The sequence below is a fragment of the Leopardus geoffroyi genome, chromosome A2 (genome assembly GCF_018350155.1).
Source record: "Leopardus geoffroyi isolate Oge1 chromosome A2, O.geoffroyi_Oge1_pat1.0, whole genome shotgun sequence".
Classification (NCBI taxonomy): domain Eukaryota; kingdom Metazoa; phylum Chordata; class Mammalia; order Carnivora; family Felidae; genus Leopardus; species Leopardus geoffroyi.
Genome location: NC_059331.1, coordinates 24,183,197 through 24,197,785, shown reverse-complemented (window position 1 = coordinate 24,197,785; position 14,589 = coordinate 24,183,197). Strand labels below are relative to the sequence as shown.

The 14,589-nt window shown below is 40.7% G+C and overlaps 1 protein-coding gene across 16 annotated transcripts in view; it reads left to right on the top strand.

Annotated features, from left to right (window-relative positions):
- ERC2 (ELKS/RAB6-interacting/CAST family member 2) overlaps positions 1-14,589 on the top strand; it is a 937,892-nt gene that overhangs the window by 497,208 nt on the left and 426,095 nt on the right. The gene's annotated exons all lie outside the window — the stretch shown is intronic.

Genomic DNA, 14,589 nt, shown 5'->3' with positions numbered 1-14,589 from the left:
GAGCCCTCCAAGCAAGTTGCTTGCTTGCTCATCCTCATGTTTCTAGTTTATAATGGGGATGGTAATACCTACATCATAGAGTGGTCCTGAGTAATAAACATATACATTGTCCTGTCCAGAGAAATGCCGATAAAATACTACCTTTCTTTAGCATGCATGCTGATGAACCTGAGTCCTGGTGGCTGCTGTGTGGATTTTAGATGTGACCACAATTCCTCAAAGTTGGGGCACCCTGCCCTTGGGAATTCCAGAAGTCTTACCATCCAGGTGGAAAGTAGAAAGGGCATGAGAAAACTCCTGTGGATGCTTAGGGTTTTCCTGCATCCCTCCAGGTAAAGATCCTACCATGAGTCCAGTGTAGAAGACTGGGTCCTTTGAGGAAGTAGGCTGGGTCAGGAAGAGGAAAGCATGAGAGGGTTCAGGCGTCTACAGATAGTCTCTGGAGGAAGCCTGAGAGCTTCACTGTATCTTTCAGAATCTTCCTGAAATGAGCAGAGGTCTAGGCTGGCTCTTGGTACTCTCTGACTGTTTTGGTTTGAGTAAATGTCATCAAGTAGAAGACCTTTCCATAGGCAATTGAGAGAACAGGAATGCACTGATTCACAAGAAGAATAGGGGGAGTAAGAGCTGCCCAAATATATTTTATGATTGAGAGGTGGCTGGGAGTTGTCATAACTTACATAGCAGAGCTAAGTCCTGCTCTACAAACCCAGGGAGACAAGGGATGCCACATCTTTATGTCTTTATTGTTTTCAGCGCCACTTAGATCAGAACCCAGATTGGAGGCCACACAACCAGTAGAGGCAGAGGTAGACACGTGACCCACATATGACCTCCAGAACCCTTCAATCTGCCTGTCATGCTGCCTCCTAAAGTTTGAGTTTTTAATTGTGGAACTGAGATAACCCAGCACCTCCGATAGGTGCCACCTTTATGGCACTTTGTGAGTCTTGGGTCCTGGGGTTGAGGGCATTGGTAACCTTCTTTCCAACAGCTTTTTCCAGGTGTCACTGAGTAAAGGTGAGCCAGCCTGAAAGCATGGAGAACAGAAGCCACTAGTATCATTACTCTTGTCCTTATCATTAAAACTGCTCTATGGTGGCATTTATAGATCCCTTAGTATATACTGGTACTCATATTATCTCATATATTTCTCCTTTGAGTAAGTATTATTTTATTGTTCATATCCTGTTTTACAGATAAGGAAACTGATATAAAAAAATTAATTCACCCATCCTAGGTCCTTCAGTGAAGAAATGGTTGATCAGAGATTTAAACTCATGCAATCAGGCTTCAAGTCATGGCTCTTAAGCTCACTTTGTCCCACTGTTACTCTAGACCTGTTTCTAGCTTGAAATCAAGGACTGATCCAGGCCATCCTGATTCAGCTTGGATGACCCACTGGTGAAAAGCAAAGGAAGGGCACTATTCTGCTTCCAAGCAAAATCATCAGTTCTGTCAGGGCTGAAATTTCTTAAGGAGAGACTGAAGATCAGTGCTCTGTACCTCCCTAGGAATAATGAAGTTGCTGAACTGCAGCAGAAAGGGTGACTTTCACTAGTACTGCACAAAAGGAGACATCTTAATGGAAGCTCTAATGATGAAACTTGGGGACTGACTCACCTCTCACTTCCCTCAGTATGCTGAGGGCTTTAGACATACTACCTGAGTGTGTGTGTGTGTGTGTGTGTGTGTGTGTGTGTGTGTGTGTGCGCGTGCGTGCGCATGTGCGCACGTAAGTCACTGAACTGCTCTGAGCAGTAATCTCATCGGCCATACAAGGAAGAGGGGGATTTAGCTCTTGTTCCTCCTCATTCTTAAATGCTGTCTCTATCATTTCTAGTCATGACTTTGGTGGTACCTGAGAATCTTTGTTATTGTCAGTTATGTGTTTAAAAATTAGGATGCTTTTATGTGGTACAGATGAGCACTTATGTATGTTATTAATTATGCCTCTTTGTATAGAACATCCATAACTTGCAGATCAAATATAAACATATGATTTCATTAATTCTTGCTTAGAAAGAATCTAAGGCTAAAAGGTATGTAAAGTAAAAATATTTAAAGAAAAATATTAAGTAGCACAAGTAGTACATGTTATAGCAAAAATCACTGAGATGATACACTAATAACTAAAACTTGAGAAACTCTCAACACTATTATTCCTTGGACTTTATACATCAGAGCAATAATTCAGTGGGATGATCCTTGGACAGGAAAAGGGTTTGGGTCAAATTAATAAACATATCCTGCCATGTTCCTTTTTAGAGATTCACAGTGCACTTCACAATAGTAAAGGCTCTGCAAAGTTCTGTGGTATAAGAAACCTGTTCACATTTTTTTTTTTTACATTTAAGTCCTCAAGACTTACTTGGTCCTAACCCTTTTTTGTTTGTTTGTTTTTGTTTTTCTAAAAATTAGTGACATCCCCCAGAGCTAGTGCTGCCAGAACACTGTTGTAAACCACTGAGTTAGAACAACATCATTGAGTGGAATTGAAACAGGTGGCATCATAGTGATGGATTTTGGAAGTGGTTAATTGTGCTGAGGCAATTGTGTGGGGAAGTGGTTTGTTCTGCCGTCTCATGTAATTGGGGGGAAGTGGCTTATGCCCCCTTTGCCGATAATTCTGCCACTTTGTTATCCTTCACTGATTTTCATTTCATCCGCCACCCACCAGTGATTCTGTTTTACTCATTGTCATTAGACTAAGTTAGAAGAGATTTGAGTTATGAGAAAAAGAGTGGAAAGAACAGGCATTTATTTTTGCAGTGTGTTGTCATGGGGATAAATACTTGGGAAAGTAAAAGGATGCATAAATTTCCATAACCCCTCATTGGCCATAAGTTATGCCTTCCAAATGCCTTAGGTTGCACTGGTGAATATGGTTTGGAAGAAGTTTGAGAAATGGAAAAATGAAGTCTGTTAGATAGATACTGAGCTAAGTAGTTTGAAATGGACAATAAAAAGATTGTGAAATACTTTGAAAGATTAGCACAAACAAAATAAAATAAAGGTTTAGAAAGTTTTAAGTATTTCAAGTTAAGTTTGTTTTTATTCTGTTCCCTGGTTTTCACCCGCTTGTATAATCCCCCTCATAGGCAGGACTTGTTACTTGAATCTAACCAATAGAATGTGGCAAAGGTGGTGAGTGCCAGTCCCTTGGACAAGGTATGTTATAAGGCAAAGGTGGTGGATGGCACTCCCGTGATTACTTCACCTTGTATAGGATTCCATCTTAGGAGACTGGAGAGAGATTTGTCTGCTGGCCTTGAAGAATCAAACAGCCATACTGTGAACTGCCCATGGAGAGGGCCACATGTCAAGGAACTACGAGCAACTTCTAGAACCTGAGGGCTGTCTCCAATTCCAGCCAACAGCCAGTAATAACTAGGAACTTCATTCATTCAGCTGCAAGAAAAAGGGATTCTTCCAACAACCCAAATGAGCCTAGAAGCACATTTTTCTCCAGTTAAGCCAACAGATAAGAAATGCAGTCTGGCTAACATCTTGATTTCAGCCTGGTAAGGCTGGAATCAGAGGGACCAACCAAGCTGTGCCTGGACTTCTGACTCACTGAAGCTGTGAGATAATAAATAAGTGTTGTTTTAGGCTGCTAAGTTTGTGTTAAGTTGCTGCACAGCAATGGAAAACTGACTCAGTGTTAGTCTGGATTATCTTTGGGATGGTCTGATAAGCCATACCTTGGACCAGATCCTAAAGAGAGTATAACTTACTTATTGAGATTAGTGCTTTGCCTCCCTCTTAGAGAAAAAAAGATTGTAACTCTCAAAAAGGAATGTCTGGGTCTGGCTAGAATGCTCCATTTACTTTAGTGGCAAAGATCTCATAATAATGTACAATAATATTTTATTATTCTCATGTAGCATAATAGATAAGACCACGAGCTTTGGCATCATAGAAATGATCCTTCCAATTCTGGGTTTCTACTTATTAACTGTATGATATATGATGTTAGCCTAAACCTCAGGTTCTTCATCTGTGAAATGGGGATAAAAATACTCTCCATGTAAGGATGTTGTTTTGTTTAACTGAGGTTATATTTTTATAGTTCTTAAGCACTTAATATGACATCCAAAAACAGAGGGTGTTTTTATTATATGGCAATATTTTAACATTGATTTCTGGTAGGAAATAATATAAACTCTGACACGTTATTTCTGTACTTTAATTTGGAAAATCAGCATATAAGATTTTTATCTTCTTATACCTCTGCTTTGTTTTATGTCTGGGCTGCTGCAGACCAATTCCAGATTGGATGCAATAAAAATAGGTCTTGCATACATGAAGTGCCCCTGTGCTCATAGGTTGCTTTGGCTGTATATTGTCTGGGCAAATCGCCCCCAACCTCTGGCCAGACTGTGGAATGTTGGTTTCCTCCAACATTAGCCCCCCGGGGGTCAATTTTCACAGTTTCCATATGTTTTTATATTACCCCAAACTGTAAATACAACTGACACCCTACCAAATTGGCCCTAATGTGCCTGTGTCTAACAGTGGAGTTGTAGGCTTTTAGAAGAATACAATACTCCCTGGAATTGTGGCAATTATAGGAATGTTTTATTTTGAGAAGTAAATGATGTGCAAGAAGATATGAGTTGGGAACTGGAGAGGAGTTTTAACCTTATGTCTTAGCCCTAACTTGAGTTTGCCCCCATGTTTCCAGAAGTTCTGTCCTAAGATCTGTTACCCGTTATCTGTTATTGTTCTTGTCCTTTTGGTTTCTTCTTAGTTCCCCTTTTTGTTGAGCGTCTACTTTTATCTTCACTTATTTTATCATCTCTAAACTCTTTGTCTCTGATTAAATCTGTCTGTACAGGAAGAGCCAAACTCATTATGATGCAGTGAAGTACCAGGATATGAAATACACTAAACATTTCTTATTGTAGATTCATCCATAAAACCAAATAATTTGTTCAAAAAGTGGTCACATTGAGGTTAACGGGTTCAGAGAACGGAAATTAATAGGGAAATTGCATGGCGTCCTTGTTGGTTTTGTGTTCTGCTTCGGAGCTGGGTCTTCATTTCAGTAACTGTTGCTGCCACCGTGAAGTTTGAAGCTGTTAAGCTCCCACCTTCCATTCCAAGGCTCCCCTGGTGGAGAGCCAATATTCTTGGGTAATTACCTCATGTGTATCTAGTTCTCTAATAGCCAACCGAGTTGCAGCTCAGGGCATCCTATAAAGTTGGGAGTGGTGTGCCTTAAAGTGGCTGGACTACAGAACAGAGATTGTATTCTGAGAATTTCCGTTGTTATTCTTTAGACCTTTTGGGGGCGGCCTGGGAGAAGAGAAAGTGAGAGTGGTATGAAGGAACTCGGCAACATTCTCCACAGTTGTGTGGCACAGTACAGAGATTGAGGGGATGGAGGTAGCCTCTGGAGCTAGACTGACCAAGAATCCTGCCTCTGCACTCATTTGCACTACAACTTTGGGGAGTTTCCTCATCAGTAGTAGAAATAATCAAAGGACCTGCCTAATAGGGTTGTTGTGAGTATTAAGTGAGCTAATAAGTGTAAGATGCTTAGAGCACCTCCAATGATGTGCGCATGTGCTGCCTGTGCTTATCATTACTACATAGGAGTATTAGGACATGTCTAGACCAGGGTTCAGCAAACTGTAGCCCATGGGCCAAGTCTAGCCCTGCCACCTGTTCATGTAAATAAAGTTTTATTGGAACACAGCCATGCCCATTTTTGTGTATGTTATCTGTGGCTGCTTTCATAGTACAAGGAAAAAGTTGAAGCAAAGTTGGTTACTTTCTACAGATGCTGTATGGTTCCCCAAGCCTAAGATATTTACTAGCCTAGCCCTTGATAGAAAAAAGTTTGCTAATCCCTATTTTTAGACTTCAGAAAGCTTTTCTTAGCAGCATTAATGAAAAAAAGGCCATCAGATTTCTGTGAACCATGTAGACTTTTAAAAGCCATCTATTGCTTATGAATTAAATTAGGAAAGAGATACTGTACTGGGCCATTTCTTTTGGGCACGTATTTTTAGATCTTGGGTTTAATTTCAAACAAATACATTTATAGGAATGAGAACCTGTGTTGTTGTTGTGCTGGTGGCAGGTAGTAATGCCCAGTTGTATTCATCAGCTGTCCAGTCTGATTTCTTTTCACTTTGACTAGATACCATCTCATTGACAATAAGCTGATATTCATTACATGAAATTGAATTCTTCTTTATAGAAAATGACTTTCTGGAAACAAATATGAGGGCAACCTTAATTCATATAAATCCCTAGATACACATTCCTAAATAATTTTATGGGTTCACATAAAACACCTAGCCAACACAAAGGACCTGTTTCATCCTTTGAATGAACAGGAGCAGGTTTTAGAATTAAATTCAATCCAGAATAACTCTGTTGGTGACAGCAGAGTGGGCATTGTGCTGGATTCTTTAAGAGGAGAATAAGATGGTATGGTTGTGATCACTGTAAAGAGGGTGCTTATAGCAGAACAAGGAAGACATTAAAGGATCAGAAATGTGTTGAGTTCTTAGCAAGGCAAGCACAGCATAATTTGGGAATTTGTAATATGAGGATCCAACTTTCTAGACTGACCAAGGCTTCCCAGAAGACCTCCTAATAGGGATACATATGAATTACCTGTGATATAAGGGCTGAGATGGGAATGAGGTGAAGAACTTTCTAGAAGAGGAAAGTGCTGTGCAGGGGTCCTGAGGATCCTACAACTCTGTGTGTTGAGGGTGCAAATGTAAGGCCAGTGTGGCTGAGTAGAGGGAATAGGTTGAGATAAGACTTGGAGAGGCAGAAGATAGACCTGGTAGGAGTCATGGGAAGAAGCATGACCTTTTCCACAGGTAGTGGAAATCCAATGAGAAGTTTTAAGCAGCAGAGAAATGTGATTCTGTTTGTGTATCAGATACTCTTTCCCCTCTCCTATAGAGAATGAATTAGATGGACCAATTGGAGCTGGCATCATTGCCCAACTTGGAGGTGGGGGTAGCCTGGGCCAGAGAGGATGAGGTTAGAAGTTATTCCTTCAGTGTTGTGAATACCCCAAGATTTGGCCCTGTTCTGACAGTAATGCCTGCCTGGTGGTGCAACAGTCAGTAATCAGTGAAAAATGCAAATAAACGTATCATTACAAGTTGTGGGGGGTGCACTAGAGGAAGGGCATGGAGTGTGATTGTAGCAGTTTTGGTGAAGGGAGGGGAGATCGTTGGATTTGATGCCCAGAAAAGGCCCCTGTGAAGACTCTGAAGACATTGAAGTTGAGATCTGAAGGATCAAAGTCAGCCACAGAGGAGGAGTGATGGCTGTAAGAGGAAAAGGTGGGGGAGCCCCAGACAGAGAGACTAGCACATGTCTGTGCCCCGTGGTGAGAGGGACTGAAAGAAGACTGGCTTTTGGATTCCGTGGGTAAAGGTGAAAATCATGTGGGATGAGGCTGGTCGGTTCCACAGATGTGTGTTTCTATTCTCTGGGAAATGGGAAACTGTTGGAGGATTGTACATCAGCAAGGACATCATCTGACTTGTTCTGAAACACTCTCGCTGCTGGCTAGAGAATGGCTTAAAGGGGGCACAAGAGCAGAAACAGGGAGACCAGTGAGGAGAGAAGAGCATCATGGTCTAGGCAGGAAATAATGGTGACTTGAGGTGTTGTGGTAACAGGAGTGATGGAGGCAAAGGGTCTGCATACTCTGGGTTTCCCTGTCTGCATTCCTGCAGGGCACCAAAGCACCATGGGATAAGTGGAGCCATGGTGTCCTGCAGTAGGGGATGCTTGCGGGTCTGTCAACCTTGCTTTGGCTTCTCCTGGTGATGCCAATTTGGACCATATGGGCTGAGAAGCCTAAGCATATAGTCCAGTCTACAGTGAGAGTAATGTAGAACATCACAACACATTTATCACTTGACAGTGAGAAAAACAATCACTCCAGGGCTACCATTCTCAGACCGACATGACCAATCTGTGCTCTCTGGGTCATGACACCTACATGGGAAGCTAAGCAGCAAGACATTTGTTTGATGAATAGTAAATGGGAGCCAGGCTTTTTGGTCATGTGACCCTTGTAACTGTGTATGATTTGCTCACCAGCAACAGTGTCTTGTTCTTAGATGCCCCAGGATTAAACATTGAGTCCTGAGTAGTATGAAAAACAGGCCAGCCTTTTCCCTTTGAGTGTCCTGTGGGTACATGCCAGTCCTACCAAATGCATCTGGAGGAGGACAAGGGGTATCAGAGAGCACCTGGCTTTCTCCTTGGGGTCTTCCATGAGAGTCCCCTACTATCTGCTCTCTTTAGTGTAGGTACTCAGCCATTGAGTTGCATCCATTCTTAGGGTGGTGCTCTACTGATATCTGAAGGGAGGAGGTTCTTCGGGGCCAGAATAAGGGAGAACAGTTGAAGGAAGTCAGCCCTTCGGAACTTCTCCAGAGTGAAATATCTACAAGAAAAACAAATCCTTCTCTTGCTGACGGTGACCAGCTCCTGCTGTGTGACCTGCTTTGTAGGTTTTCCCAGTGTGGGTGGGGAAGTCAACAGTGGAGGGAGGGGAGAGTGCATATGGGCTCTAGAAGAGGGGGAGTTAAGTCATATTGGAGCTAAGTCCTAAGACCTTGGCCCTACTTGCTGCTCTTTGCTGGGAGGAGAGCTGGATTCAAGTAGCCACAGCTGACCAGATACTTTGTGTTTCAGGAAGGACTATCATGCTCATGACACTTAGCACATTTGTATGTGCTATAAAAATATCTTTGGAATAGTTATGTAGCTTTCTAAAATGTATAGCTATGCCGAAATACTGAATGGTATTTGCAAGCTTTAAAAAAGTGGAATCATCTCAGTGGTTACAGTAAAAGCCATTATTATCAGAAATTCTGCATGCAGTACTCATTGTTAGCTTCCATTGTGTGTGTGGCCATCTACTTGTGCAGTCACTTCAGGATCCCAGCTCACTTACCCATGCTTGTCGTGACCTTCCTGCAATGCTTCCATTAGGTTAGCCTTGCAGGAATGCATCTCATCTTATTATTAAGTAAAGCACACTGAAAGCTAAATGAATGACACAGAGGGTTTGATAATGCATTCCAAAGTCCACTGTTTGAGGCATTTCAAATAGCTGCTATTCCAATGTGGGAAGTAAGACACTAGATATGTATTCATGACATTACACAAGACATGATCACATTTATATTATGAGCTAAGAATGAAGCAGAGGAAACATGCTGGAATCTGTTGTAAGCATTTTACCTGTACTAACCTATTAGCTCTTCACAGTAACCCTATGAGTTAGCTACAATTATTTCCATTTTATATATGAAGAAGCTGAAGTACAGAGAGGTTAAGAAACTTGCTCATACTCACACAGCTAGAGAGTGGTGGACTTCTGATGAGAACCCAGGCAACTTAGCTCCAGAGTTTATGCTACTAGCTCCTGCCCTTCAGTGGCTCCTGGAAGATTCTTATATCCCAGAATTGTCTTCCATAGAGGTTACACCATTTTACACTCCCAGTTATACCTACATCTAGTTATTATTTAACCAAGAGAAATGAAACCATATGTCCACAAAAAATTGGTACAAGAATGTTCATTGCGACCTTATTCTCAACAGCAAAAAATTGGAAATAGCCCAAATATCCATTTAACAAGGGAATAGCTAATCAAACTGTAGTATGTTCATATAATGGAATACCACTTGATTTCAGCTATAAGATGGAAGTTAGGCACAATATGAATAAGCCTCAAAAACCTTATGCTGAGTCAGAGAAGTCAGACACAAAAGGGCATGTACTGTATGATTCCATGTATATGAGTTCAAGAACACACAAAACAAATCCATGCAGATGAAATCTGGGATAGTGACTACTTCCTCTCAGGGGTCAGGGACATGAGGCTGGGTGATGGCAATGCTCTATATTTTGATTGGTCAAAAATCATCGATTTTTATATTTAATATCTGTGCATTTTCTTATATGTATTTATACCTCACTTACACACACACACACATACAGTAACACATGGGAACTCCCCCTTCTTCCCTGATCCATTCTGTTCCTCAGTGGTACAATGTTTACAGACTGGTGTGGGGTTTGTAGCAGTTTCCATTTCCATGGATATGTGTAAATAAACATTCAAATAAGCCTTTATATTTTAACATAAATAAGATCAGACTATACGTATTATTCTGCTACCTGCTTTCTTTTTTGATTAACAATATGTCTTAAAGGTTTTTCTGTGTCCATACTTCAGTTTTGCCTTAATCTTCTTAGCTAGCTTGGAGTTCCAGAGTATGAATGTGCTTGATTTCTCCAGCCAATTTCCTTCTGATGGATATTTGGCAGTTTTCAAATCTTTACTTTGATGGTGTAATGTCAAATTTTGTAATGAAAATTTTGTGCATAAATATTCATGCGTATGTGCAGACATTTTTGTAGGCTACTTTCCTGAATTGGGTTTTCTTGGGAAAAAGGTATGGACACTTTGGTGGATACTGCCAAATTAGTTTATAATTTTATAACCAATTTTTGTAAGTTACACTCCTCCTGACATCATATGAGAGAGCTAGATTCTGGTATCCTCTCCAACAATGGAAATTATCAATCTTTTAAGATGTTTGAGAGAAGGTAGGTAAAAACAAAACAACAACAAAAAAAACAGCATCTTGTTTCTGCTGAGATTAAAAAAAAAAGAAGTTTTGATTTTTCTCCTTTATACACAATACACATATGGACTTAGAGTAGCATATGCACCTCTTGCTCCACGCTGCCTCCCAGCTATGTGATTCTAGAGGCCATAAAGCCTGACACTTTCTCACCAATAAGTTAGGGAACACTTTCTAATTTCAATTTTAATTTTAATTTGATCCACTGTTCTAGTGAAAAATAGCAGAATTCTGTCCTCTATGATATTCATTCTTAATATAGTAGCCATTGTTGATCTTGATACCTATTGGAATTTTTTTATTTAATCCGAATTCCTTAATGATGTGACATGACTTGCTTAATGACACTAGTCAATTTAAACGGACCCTACCACTGTACTCTCCAACCAACCTAACCCCTCCCCCATAACTGCTTTAAAAAATTTTTATTTAATGTTTATTATTTTTTTTGAGAGAGAGAGAGAGAGAGAGACAGACACACCATGAGCAGGGGAGGGGCAGAGAGAGAAGGAGACACCGAATCCGAAGCAGGCACAAAATCTGTCAGCACAGAGCCCGACGTGGAGCTCAAACCCACAAACCGTGAGATCACGACCTGACCTGAAGTCGGACGCTTAACTGACTGAGCCACCCAGGTGCCCCCATAACTGCTTTTTTAAAAATTTGCATCTTGGATATATTTTTAATGGTGTTTCCCTGGAGAAAAAAAAGCTTATCCCTAGGAAACTTTATTTCCGAACATGGAGCAGGTCAGTCTCTGGCAGAGGCTTAGAATCTGATTTGCCTCGTGGGTGAGAATTTGGGAAGTGGGTATCAATGACACTTTCTTCTCAGACAGTATTGCTAGAGGGCTTTGCATTCTGCACCCCAGGAGTTCGAACTTCCTTAGTTTAGTACAATTGAGAGCTGTATGGAGTTTAGCCCTGTTTATCTATGCATGTGGGTTTACTTCTGCAGATGGGCGGAGATGCAGGACTGATAAGTCACCTACAGATTTTATTCTTGGAGATGCTGAAGTTATTACTAGCAAAAATCACACTGGTTGTTCCTTCAGCAAGTGTCTAGTGAGCTTCTGTGGGGGTATTTTGTCTTTATTGGGGGATCTCATATATTTAAATTTCATGAATTCTCTCCCTCTCCTCCTACCCCATAAATTGCTGTTTCAACCTGTTCTTTCAGGTAACCTTGGCTTCTCTGAGGGATACTTGAGAGAGTGACTGTCTAGTAGGTGAGGTTCTGCTCACTCTTAATCTCTTTCCCACTTCGACCAGAGCAATCCTTCTTTTCGTTTTTGGCTTTTAAGTAAGCTTTTATTGGAAGAAAGAGTTCTGCTGCTAGAAATATATTTGAAAACCATAGCACTTCTTCAAGAGTGTGTGTACTTTATACATATCTATTGATGCTCATGTCTACAAAGATAAGATGATAATTTTCATCACCTTGCTGTGCATGCATCCAAATAGCCAAATTCAGAGTAGTGCCATTCACAACCAAGCTTTTCTTTTCCAATCATTCATGTCCCAAGTCAGACAGCATTTGAATTTCCAGACTTCAGTCTTCCATTTTTCTTAGCCACTTATTTGTATTTCAGGAAAGCTTTAGGGGTGCCTGAGTGGCTCAGTTGGTTAGGTGTCCAACTTTGACTCAGGTCATGATCTCATGGTTCATGAGTTCAAACCCCACATCAGGGTCTATGCGGATAGCTCAGAGCCTGAAGCCTACTTTGAATTCTGTGTGTCTCTTTCTCTCTGCCCTCCTTTACTCCTGCTCTGTCTCTCTCTCAAAAATAAATAAAAACTTAAAAATTTAGAAAAAAAAGGAAAGCTTTAAGGGATGCATGGATTTGGAGGTTTGTTTGTTTTTTATTTTTGGATTGAAAAAAAAAAATGAAATATTCCTGAAAGTAAGGTCTGTCTATGTTCACACTGCCCTGAGAACTTTGTGGGAGTTCATTATGCAAATGATGTTCATGATAATAGTCTATTTTCTTTATCAGTGGTACTTGGGGTAAAAAACATTTAGCAGTTGGTTCTAGTTAAATGTGTGCTTTAAAGATATAAAAAGTATTTCTTTATAAAAATGTCCTCTACTTAAACAATCTCTCTAATAACACTGACCTATCACATCCTATTACTGGGCACTGACCTTATTTCCTGAACTGGAACGTGTGCTTGCCCCAGATTGGTATGAGTTTTGAAATACTATATCCTTGTTCAATTAGGAAGCAAGAGGTTGCTTTCAACATCTTTATAGTAACCAAAAGATAATTTCCTAAAAGAAGATTAGCGTGTAGACTTGAGTTGGTAGTTTCAGATGTGTACCTTACCTATTTGTATAGGATACAAATAAGGAAATATCAGAGGAAAAATTATCTAATCCCAGTGTTGACCAAGTAGATGGCTGTTCTCTCTCACTATAATCCTCTTAATAAGTGTCACTAGGAATACTAAAATCACTGCTTCAGCTGGTACTGTAAATATTCTTAAAGACCAGTGTTCAGAATATTTTCGTTAGTAGGAATTCCTGATAGAAGATCATTCAGCTTAATAAACACTTCTCTTGAATTTCATTTTCTTGGAGTGGAAGGGAGTAGCCGAGTATATAATTTTATGAGGACTAGAAATAAAAGTTTCTTATTGAGAGTGTCTTCCATTTGATTAGTAATTGTTTCAATTTGACATGTTTGCTGTGTATCATCTATTCTCATCTTGTGCACATTTCCATCAGAGCAGTGATTCTCTCTTGCTTGCTCTGGGAATCAGGCTCATTGACAGCAGCTGACTTAGCAATACTGGGGAGGAGAAATTGGGGTCAGGAATGATCCCAAAAGATTCTGCTCTGCAACCCTCCTCTTTTGGAATCAGTGCTCCTGAGCCCTCTGTACTGCCCTCCTGCCTCCTCACGTGTGGGATTAGATTTATACCAGCTGCCATGGACATGGTTGCCTAAATCTGTGGAATGTTTTGCTAAACGCTGCTGGTGAAATAGTCCACATTAAGCCTATAACTCCTCCCCCCACTTTTTTTAACCCATCCTTGGTCTGTAGTCTTTTACTCACTTGCTTACTTTATGGTTTTGCACTTTGACATCCTGTAGATTCATTAAGAACTTTTAATCTGAACACCAGGGCTTTACTTAACATGATGATTACCCAAATTGTTATTCTGTTTGAGCTAAGTGATGACAATGTATTTGATTGGAACCTTGTAATTGTTATTTTAAAATCAAAGTAATGGATTATGATCTCAGAATAGGAACATGATCCAAAAGAATAATAATAATTAGAAGAGCAACCACTTAGAAGAAAATAAATTCTCCGTCATAGACCAGGGGCCCTTTATTCCCTGAGTCCTGCCTACCTTTGCTGTCCTAGGTTCTACCCCTCTTCCAGACCCTTGCCCTGGGCTAGCCTCACTGCAGCCTTCCAGTCCTTAGAAGTAGTTGGTCCTTTCTTGCCTTGGGAATTGCACTTGCTGTTCCCTGCATTTGGGGAGCATCTCTACTGGTGACTTCTTGGCTGGCTCCTTGGAGTCTTACCCAATATTTTGCCACCTTAGGGAGGTTTCCTAGCCACAGTGCCTAAAGTCATCCCCCCCACTCAATGCCTGTCCACACATGCAATGCATGTCATCATCTGTCACAGCATGTGATTTATCACCCCCTTCCACCCCCCTGCTTAGGAAACCTAAGTTGTGTCTCCTTGGTACTGGTCTGCCTCTCCCACTAGACTTAAAGCTCCATGAGTTGGGTGAAGACTATACATACCTCATTTACTACAGCAGCCCCAGTGCCATCCTGGCACTTGGCATTAAGTGGGTGATCAATAAGTACTTGTGCTTAAATGAATTTCGGAATAATCTGAAGTTCTACCTTTTCCCGAATCCATGTCAATATATTCTATCCTTAGTACTCATGTTGTGATAACATATGATCA